The sequence below is a fragment of the Ursus americanus genome, chromosome 5, assembly GCF_024610735.1.
Source record: "Ursus americanus isolate L20-20 chromosome 5, mUrsAme1.1.p, whole genome shotgun sequence".
Taxonomy (NCBI): Eukaryota; Metazoa; Chordata; class Mammalia; order Carnivora; family Ursidae; genus Ursus; species Ursus americanus.
Window position 1 is genome coordinate 78,329,408 of NC_142131.1, and position 16,260 is coordinate 78,345,667.

General features: G+C 40.6%; 1 pseudogene; it reads left to right on the top strand.

Moving 5' to 3' along the window:
- Nucleotides 1–443: 443 nt before the first annotated feature.
- On the top strand, nt 444–1,438 carry LOC123799332 (vomeronasal type-1 receptor 4-like; annotated as a pseudogene).
- The last annotated feature ends 14,822 nt before the right edge of the window (nt 1,439–16,260 follow it).

The following is a 16,260-nucleotide window of genomic DNA, read 5'->3' on the forward strand; positions in this document are numbered from 1 at the left end:
AAATATGCATTAAAATACATAATAATTTTCTATTATTCATGGCAGAAGATGGAAATTCATTCAAGTATTTGAGAGGAAGTTCAGAACATACGCATAGAACATAAATGGAATCTGTATAAATCTGAAATATTGTTTTTAATGAACAAAAACAACTTCATCAGATTACTCAATTTATTTCTTAGAATTACAGTTATGTTTTCATAAAAAGCCTGTTTTACATCAACCCGTATATTCCTGTGCAGTGACATCAATAATCCTTGATATTTACCTCTAGAACTGATTCTTACTCCTGAATGTTGTTACAGAGCATCTGCACAGCCTCCTGCTGAGGATGATCTTACCTCATGGAGTCTCCATGTGATCCCATTATTTCCATCAGGCTTGCAAACCATTTTGGGTTCCTTTTTAATCTGTGCAAGAGTGTATCAAAGTATAAGAGGCCAATGAATGTGATGGTTTCAAGTGATACTATTTTGGGAGTATTCATTCTCTCTCAAATTGGGATTGGTTTTATTGGAAACACATTGCTACTGGTATTGCTCATCAACACCTTCTTAGTCCAGCTACATACAAAGAAGCCTGTAGATTTGATATTTATCCATTTAATTTTAGCGAATGTCATGACGATTGTTTTCAGTGGGATTCCAGAAGTAATGAATGCCTTTGGAGTAAGAAATTTTCTAGATGACATTGGTTGCAAGGTAGTGATGTACCTGTACAGAGTCACCCGGGGTCTTTCCCTCGCACCACGTCTTTCCTGAGTATTGTTCAGGCCATCCTTATCACTCCCAGCAACTCTAAGTGGGCATGGCTCAAGCCCAAAATCTCCACATACATTTTTCCTGCCTTCTGTTCTTTCTGGATCACCAATATGCTGATCTACATCCATGTCATCATAACCATTGTGGCCCCGTACAACACTACAGAACTTGACAAATTCTATTCTCTGACATACTGTATTGGGAAGAACCTGATTATATTCAGTCAGCTGTCTTTCGAGGGTGCATGGTCTTACGAGATTTCCTCTGTGTGTTCCTCATGGTATGGAGCAGTGCATACATGGTAAAGTTCCTTTTCACACATCGCAAGACAGTGAAGCATCTCCATAGGACCTGCCTCAGCCCAAGACCCTCTCCTGAAACCAAGGCCACCCACACAATCCTGGCACTGGTGAGCTGCTTTGTTTTCTTTTACTGGAGTAATAGCTTCCTTACCATTTATGTATGTTATAAACGTAAGATAAAAGGTCTGGAGAACATCACTATAATTCTCTCCCTTTGTTATCCGGCAATCTGTCCTTTGGTACTGATCAAAAATCATAACAAACTATTCTTTCTGAACTGTGCTTTTGCAAAGATGAGAAAACCCTCTGAACACACAATTTCTGTCAACATATGATGCCCTCACACACTTTTCTGACACAAAGGGCCTCAATTAGAATTGCCCACTCTTAAGTTAGGGAAGGTCAAATTGTGAAGGAGTGTTAAGAATTTTCCCTTTGGACATCTCTTAACTCATCCAGCTTCTTGAACATAGGAGATAAGTGGCTTGTCTTGTGTAATAAAAGATGTTTGAGACAGTTACACCTGGATGGTGCAATCTTTATCTTATAATCCTTCTGAAGAATTCATTTTGATTTTTTTGCATTACCATATTTTTTAAGAGTTTTTTCGTAATATGACAGATCTATTGGTTGAGTTATAGTAAGTACACTTGCTGAATTGTTCTAGACAGATCTTCGCTTAGACCAAAAGACTTGATATCTGCACTAATCCATACTTTACACCTTGGAGTCAATACATGAATTCATCATATGTTATCAGTTATATCTGGTTTAACCATAAACAGTTATATGTGTAAATACAACCATGTTTCCCTCACTTTATGAGTAACACCCCAATCCCCAAAAAACCATCCTCATATACTTTATGAATCCCCACTTTACTTCTTGTATGCAAACCTTTCAACCTATTTGCATCACTGGAGGTATTTCTTGAATAGTTCTGTTTTTTGAGGACATGTTTGTTGTGTCAATAGCCAAATACGTTTTCTTTGTAGATTTCTACTTTTAGAAAGAAATATGGAGCCATTCCCTTCTGTCCCATTACACTGTACCTGAAAACCTCAAAAATTCTGCCAAAAAAGAGCTAAAATTTTCAACAAAATATTCTAAGATGTTTTTCCCCTATGAACTATACTCAAACAAGTATATGGGAGTGAACATCACACTGAAAGTGAAGCTGTTCTCAGCACATGAGTGACTCTTACAGCACAGACTTCTCTTCCTCACAGCTTCTCAGGAAAGAGAAAAATGGGATTTGGAGCCAGAGAACAGAGACTGACTGATGAGGTAAAAAGAAAAAAAAAAGAAAAGAAAAGAAAGGAAAAGAAAAGGAAATTCAGCTAGATAAAAACAAGGAAGGCATGAAGACACTCAAACTGAACACAATTACAATATGCAAATACTAATTTTTAAAAGCTAATGTGAGTATTTCTAAACTGTCAGACAAAAACTGGGACTTGTTATGGAGAGGGTACTATAATAATGATAAAGGTTAAGACAACAGGGATGAAAAAATTGCCAGCTGCCCCAGGTTCTGGTTCCTGTTTCCTGGTAGGTAGGAATACCCTGGTCCTTGTGCACAGGAGGGCAAGTCTATAGATGCTGAAAGGGTGGTTAGTAAATAATTTGTCTAAAAAAAGAAAGACGTTTTGCTAAAAAAATTGCTTTGCTAATCAAAGAGCCTAGGTGGTTTCAAACAGATTTGCTGACCTCTACAGCCTGGGAAAGTTCTGGTCCTTCAATCCTCAAGGCCATTTGTCTATCTGCTACAGATCAAGGGACTTGGGTCAGCAAGTAAAGAGTGTGCTATCTTGAAATAAGTAAACCCTTAGGACTGGCTGGAGTGCTGTTACAGGCCCTAGTCAACCATTAAACTAGATATAAACCAGTCTTCTCAGGCACTGAGATCAAGTACTGACTCTTCTCTGCCTAGTAAACAAGATTAATTTAAGTGTCAGTGTTTTTTTTAGAGAAACAGAACCAATAGGATACATACACACACACACACACACACATTGCTATACCTACACCTATTGATTTATTTTAAGGAATCACCTAACGTGACTGTGAAAGCTGGAATATCTGAAATATGTAGGGCAGGCTGGCTGTCCTCAAATTCAGGTAATGTCTGATGTTCCAATCTTGAGTCAAATTTCCATATGGTGCTTGGAAACTAGGCAGGATTTCCATGGTAAAGGCTTGAACTAGAATTTCTTCTTCTCTGACGAACCAATTTTTACCTTTAAGGCATTGAACTGATTGGATGAGGCCCACCCTCAATATTGAAAAAACTCTTCCTTATTTAAAACCAACTTACTTTAGTTGTTAACTATATCTATAAAATACCATAACAGCAACACCCAGAGTAGTATGTTTGACCAACCAACTGTATCAAGTGACATATAAAGTTTAACCATCACAACATGGTTACTACAACCCTTTGCCATCTGCAAGGAGCAAATGTAAAGCCTCTCTGAGCAGATATTGCCCAAAGCTTTAAATAACTTGTATGGTGTTTTATTTGCAATACTCAGCCTTCCAGGCAACATAACCTGAAAGAAAAGGCGACATCATTGATGGAATGAAAAAAACAAGCACAGACATGGGGTACCAAGTGAGACACAAGTCATTCATAGCGTTCAAAATAACTGTATTGCCTCTGGGGAAGAGAATTTAAAAGCCCAAAATATGAACATGTCAAGAATAAATGGAAATGGGAGGAAGAGTTAAGGTGACAGAGGAGTAGGGGACCCTAATTCCATCTGGTCTCTGGCAATCAGCTAGATAGTTATCAAATCATTCTGAACTCCTGTGAAAGCAACTGGACACCTGAGAAAAGAATTGCTGCAATTCTACAAATAGAAAAGTGACCACTTTTTTCAAGGTGGAAGGTGTGGTGATGTGAATCTGATGCTATATAACAGAGGATAAACCACGGGGGGGGGTTGATGGGGGGAGTCTCTGTAAGTTTGGTAACAGAAAGTGTTACAAGCAGTGGAGCAGAAAATCAGAAATTTTAGAAGTCTGCCTGAAAGGTGCTCAGGGGGCAAAGCCAGGCAAAATCCCAGTTGGGACAGCATGGTCTCAGGATCCCCAAGGTCAATAAAGAATGAGGGTGCCTGACCATGGCAGCGTTCCCAAGCATCACAGAGGGGAAGCCAGCTGCAAACAGGGAGTTCAGGTGCTGGCTTTCTGCTCAGTGTTGCCATAAACTGCAAACTGCTATATGGACCATGGTGGCTCTCCAAGCAGGGACCCACCAAGAGGCAGAACCAAGGGGACACCCCACTCCTTTCCCCAGGAGTAGTGGCACATTGTGGGCTGCAGGAGTCCATACATTTTAGAGACTCGTAATGGGGTCATGTGCCTGAGATAAAAATGCTCGGTCATATGCTGGGGGAGCATAGAGTTTCAATGGAAAGAGGGAGACCAAGTGATTGACTGCTTTTCTGTGAGGGCTCACTGAAGAGTGAGGGGTGTGAACTATCAGCTCTGGGGCTAGAGATCAGGGTGCTGCCATTTTCATCTCCACACCCAATTAGTGCTGACAGCCTTCAGGGAACAAAATTACCACATTAAGCAAAGTGGTGCCCCTTACACTGAGCCTGGCCCCATGGCAAAGGTGATAAAATTCTTCCCAAAGACAACTGAGAATCAGTGCAACAGGCCCTTCCTCCAGAAGAGAAGGAGGAATTTCTGGCTAATACCCAATTTACTAATCATAAATAACTGCAAAACCTCAGCTCTTAGGGAAATCAGTATATAGGGTCCATGGTTTTTCTTATTATTCTTTAAGCCTTTAGTCTTACTTTTTTTTTCTTTTCACCTATTTCCTTATTGTATCAACTGTTATTTAAAGTCTTTTTTTTAATTTTCATTTTACATTATATATATATGTGTATATATATAAAATTTGGTTTCCTTCCCTTGTATTTAATTTTATTTTTGAATGTATGTAAGTTTTTCTTTCTTTCCTATTTTGAGATCTATTTTCTTCTAACAAACAGACCAAAATACACCCAGGATCTAGTTTATTGTTCTGTTCTATTCAACTTATTGTTAGATTTTACTCTCTCTCTTCTTGGTGTCAGTTCTCTTCTGATTTGTTTAGTGCATCTTTCTCTGGTGTCGTTGTGCTATTTTTGTATTTTCTCTCTCATTTATCTATTCTTTTCTAGACATAATGACAAGACAGAAGAACTCATCCCAAAAGAGACAATAAGAGGCAATACTCACTGCTTGGGACTTAATCAATATGGATATAAGTAAGATGTAGGAACTAGAATTCAAAACAACTATTATAAGGATACTAGCTGGCTTGAGAAAAGCATAGAACACACTAGAGAATTCCTTTCTGGGGAAATAAAAGAACTAAAATATAATCAGATAGAAATAAAAAAAGGCCACTACTGAGATGCAATAAAAAATGGAGACTGTAACTGCTAGGATAAACAAGGCAAAGAGAGAGTCAGTGATATAGAAGACAAAATAATGGAGAATAAGGAAGCTGAGAAAAAGAGAGAGAAATAACTACTGGATGATGAAGGAAGTGTTGCGGAAAAATTAGAATCAGACCGGGGAGAGAGCAAGTGACACTCGGAGAAGTGGGAAAGCTTGGATTTATTTTATACTGGCGGACTCAGATGAAGTCCTGCTCCAAATTCTGGGCCCTGGACAACGGGGTTACAGGGCTTTATAGGGGACTGTAGGCAGTCAGTCCCCAAGGGCTATGCTGACTGCTGGTAGGTGGGTATGAACTGGGGGAGCAGGGGCTGCTTTGGGTGGGAACATTAGTGCAGATAGCCTGTGGCAGGAAGCCTGTTAACAGAAGCAGAAAGGGCTGGTTATCTCTGGCTCCGTAGGGCTTCTGGTTCTCTCTAGCTTATTGTTAGTAACTTTCCATCTTGTGGGGCCTCCTGGCCTGGGCCTGCTCTGGGCTGTCTCCCTCTTCATTCCTCCCTTTTGATGCCTTTTCTAACTTAGAATGGGCATCAACCATGACCATTGGGTTTCTTGCTGGTCTAGACCATTGAGTTACCAGCAGTGGATTTTACCAAACAACCTCACTGTACCTCTATAGACTATGGCTAGAGCGATTTTCTGTATCCAATTCCAGTCACCTGGGGCTGACTCAGCTTCAGCTACAGAGAACACTGGGGTCGCAAGTACCACCATTATTACTGGTATAGGATGGCACTGGGACTTTAGTGTCCAAATGTTCTCTGTTGTGTTCCTCAAGCTTCCACCATGTGTTGACCAGTCAGCCTCCAGGTTTGCAACTGGAGCAAGGTTGTGGACTCCTTAACCAGGGGAGTGTGGGTTTCCTTAGGGCATCAAGTGGGGCCGGAGGCCCTCTTGGTGGCCTCGGGTTGGTGGGTCATCTCCTGGATCTTTAACTTGAGGGGGTCAGTCAGGTCCCAAGCTGTCTGCCAATTGTCAAGATCTGCAGGGGCCATTGCCTTTTTTACTCAGGAACAATGGATCTGATGTGGGAACAGAAGGCAAGCTGAGGACAAAGCAGAAACTGACACCCCCCAACCTCCCAGCCCCCATGGGATGTATGTGACATTCCTCAGGCATTCCTGGCTGCCCTGAAGAAAAAAGAAATAATTAACCTATAGAGACCACAATCCTGCAAGACCTGAGTCTCCCTCAGTTTACAAATGTTTTAGCAGTCTACAAGAACAAAGCATTTCTATTAGTAACCTAGCTTCCAGAAGGAAATGTAGATACAATTAAATGTCCTTATAATCTGCTGCCTCCAGGAAGTTCCCAACCATCTTAATGTTAATGCCTTGCTAGGGGGAAAAGCAACCTTAACTTGACATTGGCAAGGCCTCTGGTATCCTGCGAGTCTTTAACATATGAAAGTACTCTCTTGAAACCTACCTTTTTCCTTATCCCCCAACCCCATAGTATATAATCAGCCACCCCTCACAAACCCTGGTGCAGCAGCTCTTTCTGCCCATGGGTCCTGTCCTTGTGACTTAATAAACCACCAATTTTGCACCAAAGGTGCCTCAAGAATTCTTTCTTGGTCGTCGGCTCCAGACTCCACCCCACTGAATATAGGTGAGGACCTATATTCCGCAACCTCATCAGATCCAGGGAGTGATACCTGCAAATTTAGCAGCAGTGGGAGTTGCCAGTATTACTAGATGGGGCCCGTGCAAGTGCATTGGAGCAGTTCCTTCTTCCAGTCTTTTACCCATACCATGTCCCCCAGTTGTTGGGGGTGGGTCCAGTTACTCATGGGCATAGGGGTCCTTTTGAAAACTTCTCGGGAGATATGCCTTAGAGTTTTTCCCAGGGCTTGGAGGTGTCGGGACACTTCTAAGTCTTTAATCTGTTTGAGGTGTCCTCCAAGCCTTATTATGGGGGGTGGCCTGCCACAGAGCCTTTGAGGTGAATTATAGCTAGGTAGGTACACAGCATTAAGAAGAGTAAGGCTTTGGCAATTGCTAAGCATGAGTGAACTCTATAGCATACCCAGCTTTTTATTCCCCTTTTCATAAAACTATTCTCATCAGTAACCCAACTACCACCTATATTTTGATAGGGGAATCTTTTAAATCTGGTTGACTAACGTATATAAGATCAATAACCTCTGAACAGTTACGCTCTATAGAGGTACGATGGCCTCTATTAGTAACCTAGCTTCCAGAAGGAAATGTTAAGTGTAGCTGTGTTTAAAGTTTGACAGATTTTAAGTATTATCTATAAGTATTGCCTGGTATTTAATAAGTCTGCCTCCCATAATCTATTGGGGCCTTTGGTGTCTAAGACACTCTGGACCTGATGTGAAGTCATTCCAGTCAGGGACTGTCCCTTAGGGAGCTTTGAGGTTCTTTTTACAAGGAGGGCTGTTATGTGCTTGGCTAAAGCCTTTGTTTACAATTGTACCTTAATAGTATAAATATGACTATGAGGAATGAAATCCATCAAAAGGACTTCATGGTCTAGCCTTAACAATATCCTAATTATAAGGAATCACTGGCAAATGGGAGAAGACTTGTCAAGAGATAAAGGCATCCCCAAGTACATCATCCAATCCAATCATAAAGAAAGTGGGGTCATCCATTATTTCCACAAGCCCATAGTTAAACATATTGAGTGGGGTATGCTCTGTCTTTTATAGAATGATTTCATTGTCCCAGCCACATAGAATTGGTCAAGGTACTAGTTGAGTTCTATAATTGTTGGGGAATCAATCCCATTTCCAGTTGTTTAAATAATCATATGCTCATGGGGTCCTGTTACTATCGCCACAGAATAAAAGCATGAAGATTGTCTGTATGAGCTATTGTGCAATTTTCTCTGAAGTTTACCTCAAGTTGTCTAGCTTAGGTAAACATCATTCAAAGACAATCAGAACCGGAATTTCACATCCACAAAAGTGTGTTACTGGAACATAATTTTTCTCTATAATAACCCTCATTTCCAGAGATAGCCAAATAAGACTAATTTATTTGAAAAACAAGTCCAGTTTTAACAGATGGCATAATTATTTACATAAGCTCAGCAACAATGATTGATCAGGTAGATCTTTTAGAATCTGCTTTGCTGGAACTTTCATAAGGAATCTCTAGGTCGAACTTTTTAGCAGCCTCTCCAGACCAGAAGCCAAGCCAAGTACTTGCCATCAGACATGCCTCCAATACCTGTAGATTTGGGTGGATTATTCTCCATGAGGTCCCCAATATATTTTGAGGTTTCCTGCACCTGCCAGGAAGTGACATTCTTCATTCACCTGGTGAGGCTGCTAGAAACTCTGTAAGCAAGGTATCAGGCCAACATTTCCAAGGGGCATTATGGCTCCACGTTTCATAAAGTCAACCTTAGTTCCTTAAAGCTGTTTGGTCATATCTGAGTCTGTCTGTCTCCAATATGACATTCCAGTCAAAGCTTTGATAAAATAACCAATGTTTCCAGTTGTGTCCTGTTACAAGGAGAACAGATTCTTATTGAACTTATTCAAATGACCATGATTGCCTTGGAAGAAAGTATGCCTACTGAGACATTTGAATTTCAGAGGGTTCAGGTATAGAGAAAAATGAAATGCTTCAATTTGTTCACAAATGAATACTTTATCATGTTTTTGTAAGTCAGAGATACCTTAAGAGAAAATTTTCTTAATCTGGAAGAGTAAACATTAGAGAACTGGAAATGTTTCAAACAATTATCTTTTTAGTTACCATGTTACTAATTTTGGTTTAGTTTGAATGAAGCTTCAGTTAGCTCTGGAAATTCTTACTCATTTCAGTTTTGATCTTAATGATACTAAATACCTGTTTTTGTCCTAAAAGTCCTTCATATGAACTTCCTTGAAGATGAAACTCATTTTGCAAGACAATAAGAACAATTATAAATGACCAAACAAAGCTCAGAAACGGACACTGCCAATGATCCAATATGAGAGATCACCACGATACGATTAACAAGGAAACTCAGTTATTTGGTGACACACAACACTTCAATAGCCAGAACATCAATTGGTGATCTTGTATTAGCACATTAAAACTTTAGGAACTGCTCATGACCTCCGGAATAATTATAGCACCCACCCAAATGTAACCCAAGGCTTATCATTTGTTTAACAGTACTTCTGAAGTAATGTAGCATACCAAATAAAAGGTCTAATGAGTTAAAGAGACTTCAATTTACAATTTAAATCTTGGGAAGGTTTGTTAAAACCTTAGTTCTAGTACGTGCCTGAATAGGATTACAAATCATCACAAAACTCAATTTTATTTTACCAAGGTGACAATAAGAGATTTGAGAAGCAATAATGTAGGGTTCTATAGTTGTTAGTAAAACTTAGTTCCTTTAACACTGAGACGTTTTAACTAAGTAGTCGAAGACCTGATAAGGACTAAACAAAAAAGAGACAGAAAAAAACCTTTGTTTACATTCCCTTATCCAGATCAGATGAACAATACAAGAAAACATGTCTCTTTTTTTCTTTTGAACATAGAAAAAGTGGCCTTTCAATATTATACTAATGTATACTATTTTAAAATCTATTTATTTTAATCTTAATCTGTCCTGACCACACCTAAAATTTCATTCCAAAGTTTTTCCTTTACAAACCTTCTACAACATTTCTTTGCATTTAGAACCTGTCCCAAGCCATTTCTTTTAAGCAACTAGCCTCATTTAGGAGACAGTTACCTTCTTTTACCTTTACAAAAATGTATTCCCATTTTTTTAATATCTTTCTTATATATATTTTACTTTTTATATACAGAGTTGTTTTCCTTATTTCCGTCAGTCTCATTTATGCTTAGCAGGATTTTGCACTCCTAGAAACCGTAGTTTCCAGCGAAGATTAAGAGCAGCCAGTTGTGAATTGTTACATCAGAATTCTTAGATGGCAAATTTATTAATTAAAATTAAGCACAAAACATGTTTACCAACAGATTTAAATATCCTTAGTTTCTTTGCAATAAGAAGTCAAAGCACAAACCTATGTCTAGTTATCAATGATTTAGCACTTTATCCTATTTTGGAAAAGACTTAGATGTCTAACAAATTTTATTTTAGAACCTTTGGTAACAAATTGCAACAGAGATAACACGAATTTATTTGACCTTCAGCAAATCTTGGTAGAATAAAAGTTCACATTTAGTGCTGATAACTTAAAAGACTCATCTATCTTAATGAAACCAACAAACTTAACTTAGTTTAAATACTGAACTATGTTCCACTTGGATCCTCCCATTGTCAATTTTATCTGAGACACTGGTGGGGAAATCTGGAGTGGGTGGTGTTCGGTCCAGGGGGTGCTCTTCTTGCTAATTCACACTGAAGGGAGAAGGAGCCATGGTGCCTGGGGCACTGAGGATGGTCTAGAAGCCAGTTATGCAGGTCGCACCCAAGGTGGTGCCAAAACAGGAGACGGGGAAGGGGAGACAGAAGAGGCAAAGTGCTGCCAGAAGTCAGAGAAAGGGTTCCTGGTGTTAGGGCTCATCAGCTCCAATGTCATGTCTTCCCACCACCAAAGGGGAATAGGCAGTCATGTCAGGCCAGAGAAGACAGGGAGTTTCCCGAAACAAATGGAGTTTCATCAGCTGCTTGGGAATATTCCTTAAAAACCCCAATCCAGGAGACTAACCCCAGGTGGCTCCAGTTACAGCCTTTAACCCAGGAAATGAGTGAGGGAGAAACCCCCACATCTATTAGGCGGGCAGTTTCCATTAGCCCCCTTCTCTTTCTTACTTGGTCTCCTCCTGGGCTCCGTGCATTGTGACTGTCTTGCTTTTTTCTTTGCCTGTCTACTCACAATCCCTAAGGCTAAGTTACCAATTAAGTTCTTTGCTGTTGTTGTTGTTTTTAAATAATGTATTACTTATAACTCATCAAAGAGCAACTTTCAAACAATAACGGTAAATTAAGTTGAGTTTTAACAAATACACAAATGGCATAAGATTATCACCATAATTAAGATTAACTAATCTTGATAGAAACATGAAAAGTATATTTCAGTAGGTATTATGATTGTTACACTCAAATACGGGAAGCAGAATGACATTTTAGAATATCATAGATTTTGAAGATCGTTGGAAAATAGTATCAAACATTTTCTGGGGAGTTACTAAACGTTAGTTATTTGTTTATGCAATTAATAGAGATAATCTAATTTGAATCTTACAACTCTGTTATGTAAACACTACCGACAGTTTGCAGATGAGTAACCAAGACACAAAAGGTTAGAGAAGTTGTTGAAGCCTCATCGCTAGGAAGTGGTTGAAACAAATTTTGAAACCAAGTTGTAGGATTCCAGAACCCATACTTTTCCTCCCTGTCTTTGAATCCATGCTTCAGATTATCCGATTTTTTAAAAACGTATTACTTATTTTTACTAGATGTAAAAATAGTAAAATAGTAAATAGTAAAATAGTAAAAATAGATTTTTCTAGTAAAAATAGATTTTTACTATTTAACTAGATGACCAAAGTTACATTGTTTAAACTCTATAAGCATACATGGTGTTTTGGGAAATTAAATGAAACCATATGCTTAACATACTCAACATAATGCCTGGTTTATCAGGGACACTCAGAATTCTTGGTTTCTTCTCTTTCTTATTTTTTTTAAGACTTTATTTATTTATTTGACAGATAAAAACAGCCAGCGAGAGAGGGAACACAAGCAGGGGGAGTGGGAGAGGAAGAAGCAGGTTCCCAGCAGAGGAGCTTGATGTGGGGCTCGATCCCAGAACACAGGGATCACGCCCTGAGCCGAAGGCAGACACTTAACAACTGAGCCACCCAGGTGCCCCTCTTCTCCTCTTTCTTAAATTCAAGGATGAGAGCTCCTGTTATTTTACATTTTGTTTCTGTCTGGATCAAGTTTTCTGTGGGCTGTCAGAGCTGCTAAATCAGTTATCTCTTCATACATGTCAAGTAGAAGAAGCAGGGACACTCCCATCCTGCAGCTCTTGGGCCCTTTACATACAGAATGAGAGCCTCTCCCTGGTCTATCCCTGCAGCACTCACTGTTGGCACCTTAATGCAGTCTGACCGGCACAAGAGCCTGCGTTCTTGATAATAGAAATAGAGAAATGTCTGAACCCTGACTGACACTGATGGCAGGGGCTGTCACTCCCAGTGGGCTGTGACCTGGGCCACATGCAAACAATGCATGCCAAAGGCTGAATCCACTTTGATGAAATCTGGTTCTTTTCTCTATAGGGGGGTACACTGGACTCATTTAAACTGGGTTGTAATTCTCATTGGAGCAGGCAGATCTTGGAAACTAACAATACTTTCACCATTCCTTTGAAATGCAGTCAGCTATATACAAATTTCATCCACAACTACTAAGTCACAGTGTGACTTCCAGTCAGAACTGCATTCTGCCATATTTTATTCTGATTTCTGAATCCATTGTTTCACATAGAGTCTTATCACCAATTAAAAGAAATATTTCCAATCTTAGTTTACTTCCCATTTATCATTTCCTCTTCTCTGCAGCTCAGCCTCAGGTCCTAAGTCAGAGGAGGACGGCAGTCCCCATGCTTCCTGATGGGCTCAACCTTGTCCAGAGCTCATCCCCACTGCTGCCCCTGCTGCTCCCAGGCAGGGCCTTCCTGATAAACAGGCTCTGCTTCCTTACAGCCTTTGGGCTTTTTACTTGGGTTACAAATATTCTACTCTGGCCCTTCCTATTAGCACAGAATCGGACTCACAGGGGCCGAGTTTGGGCTATCTGGAGTTAAGAATCAATATACGGTAATTGGTCAGAGTGTCTGGGAGTCCCGAACATGATTTTGTAAACTAATTGGACAGTGGGTAGATCTTAGGGCACCCTTGGAGGGCCAGTAGACTCTGAAGGTGGCACATTCCAGTTCAGCTAATGTGTGTAATTTTCCAGGAGATATTTTGATCCCATAGTCTCCTGAGAGTCCCCTCTTAAAATTTTGAGCATACAGTCTAGGATCACAGGTTTTGAACAGCTTCTACCCCATGATGAGCAGGGGCTCTCTTGCCCACTCTATGTGTTTCCTCCCTGCCTCAGTGGTGCAAAGACAAACCAAAGGGTGGGTGCCCCTCCAAAGGAGAGACCAATCAGATGCCCACCTGTCTGCTCTCCCAGAGGAGACATGGGTGCCTCTTAGCCATAGTGAGTCTGTATAAACCCCAACTGGCACACAAAGAGCTTGCCCTAGACTCTGAGGTCACCCTGGAATCACACTGGGGCTCACTCAGACTCTGTAGTCTCAAGACCGTGGAGCCACAAACGCAAACAGGCCATTCATTTACTCACCCATTCACACCGAAGTTATTACAGGACCTCCCCCCTGGGAAGCCCCCCAATGTGTGAAATTCCTTTCAGAAATTGCTTACTGTACCCCCTTTCAGGAAGTTCCTATTTTGTGGGACCTCCCCCCTTGGGAGGCCCCTTACCTGTGGAATTCCTTTCAGAAATTCCTTCCTGGTCCCCCCTTCTGGGAGGCTCTTGTCTTATGGGACACCCCCCGGGAGGTCCCCAATCTGGAGAATTCCTCATGGAGATTACTGGAAGGTAGCCAGACTTCCCTTCTGCTCACTGGAACAGGAACTGAATACAGATTCCCAGGATGCTTACTGAGTCCAGATGAGTTGTCAGGTGAGTTGGTCCACTTCTCCTTAGAGTGCAGCCAGGGCAAGACTGTCCAGAGGATTGGAACTCCAGGGTGCAGGAGGACCTGGAATAGTGTTGGGTGGCATGCCACCTCTGTTCAATCCCAAGTTCTTCCCTGCTCCTGTACAGTCAAGCCACCGGCTGGTGGCTCAAGGGGCCAGAACAGTTGGAATCTCACTGGGGCCTCCAGAAATGTTGCAGAAAAATAAGAATCAGACTGGTGAGAGACCAAGTGACACTTGGTGAAGTAGGAGAACTCAGATTTATTTTATGGCAGCAGACCCAGATGAAGTCCTACTCCAAATTCTGGGCCCCAGGCAACGGGGTTGCAGGGCTTTTATAGGGGACTGTAGACAGTCAGGCTCCAAGGGTTATGGTGACTGCTGGTAGGTGGGTATGAACTGAGGGAGCAGGGGCTGCTGTAGGCGGGAACACAGGGAGCCTGTGGTGGGAAGCCTGTTAACAGAAGCAGAAATGGATGGTTATACCTTGCTCCCAGTAGGGCTTCTGGTTATCTCTAGCTAATAGTTAGGGACTTTCCATCTTTGTGGGGTCTCCTGGCCTGGGCCTGCTCTGGGCAGTTTCCCTCTTCAGGAGGATTCAAGGTATCAGAGATATCATGAAGCAAAACAATATCTGAATAATTGGGGTCAGAGGAAGATGAAAGACAGTGAGGGACAGAAGATTTATTTGAACAAATTATATCAGAAAAATTTCCTAATTTGGGGAAGGAAACAGACATTCAAGTCCAGGAGGCACAGATAACCACCCTCAAAATCAGTAAAAATAGGTCAACAACCTGACATATAACAGTGAAGCTTGCAAAATTCAGAGATAGAGAAAATCCTGAAAGCAGCTCAGAAGAAGAGGTCCTTAAACAACAAGTGTAGAAATATAAGGCTAGCAGCAGACCTGTCCAAAGAGACCTGGCAGATCAAAGGACTGAGATATCCAAAGTGCTAAATGAGAAAAACATGCAGCCAAGAAGACTTTATTCAGCAAAGCTATTGTTCAGAATGGAATGAAAGATAAAGAGCTTCCAGGACAACCAGAAACTAAAGGAAGCTGTGATCATTAAAGCAGCCCTGCAAAAATATTAAGGGGGATCTTTTGAGCAAAGAGAGAGCCCAAAGGTAACAAAGACCAGAAAGAAACAGAGACAATCTACAGAAACAATGACCTTACAGATGAAATAAAGGCATGAAATTCATATCATTCAATAATTATTCTGACTGTAAGTGGGCTAAATGCTCCAATCAAGAGACACAGGGTATCAGATTGGATAAAAACAAGACTCATCCATATGCTGTCTTCAAAAGACTTATTTTAGACCTAAAGATGCTCCACATTGAAAGTGAGAGTGTGGAAAACCATTTATCATGTAAATGGACATGAAAAGAAAGCTGGGGTAGAAATCGTTTGATCAGAAAATCAGATTTTAAAGCAAAGGCTGCAATGAGAGATGAGGAAGGACACTATCATAATTGAAGGGTCTAAAAAAAAAATCTAACAATATGCCCTTAACTTCGCTGCAGGCAATTATATAAACCACTTAATAACAAAACTGAAGAAACACATTGATAATAATACAAAAATAGTATGCAACAAATTAGGGATTCTGGAAGAAATGGATGCATTCTTAGAAACATATAAACTACCAAAATTGAAATAGGAAGAAATAGGAAACCTGAACTGACCCATACCAGCTACAAATTGGAGTATTAATCAAAAATCTCCCAATAAACAAGCTTCCAGGAAAAGATGGACCCTCAGCAGAATTCTACCAAACATTTAAAAAATTAATATCTATTCTTCTGAATCTGGATCAAAAAATAGAAATGGAAGGAAAAATTCAAAACTCATTCTATGAGGCCAGCATTATCTTAATCCCAAAACCAGACAAAGACCCCACCAAAAAGGATAATTACGGACCAATATCTCTGATGAACATGGACTGAAAGATTCTCACCAAGACACCAGCCAATAGGATCCAACAGTACATTAAAAGGGTTATTCACGGGACGCCTGGGTGGCACAGCGGTGAAGCGTCTGCCTTTGGCTCAGGGCGTGAT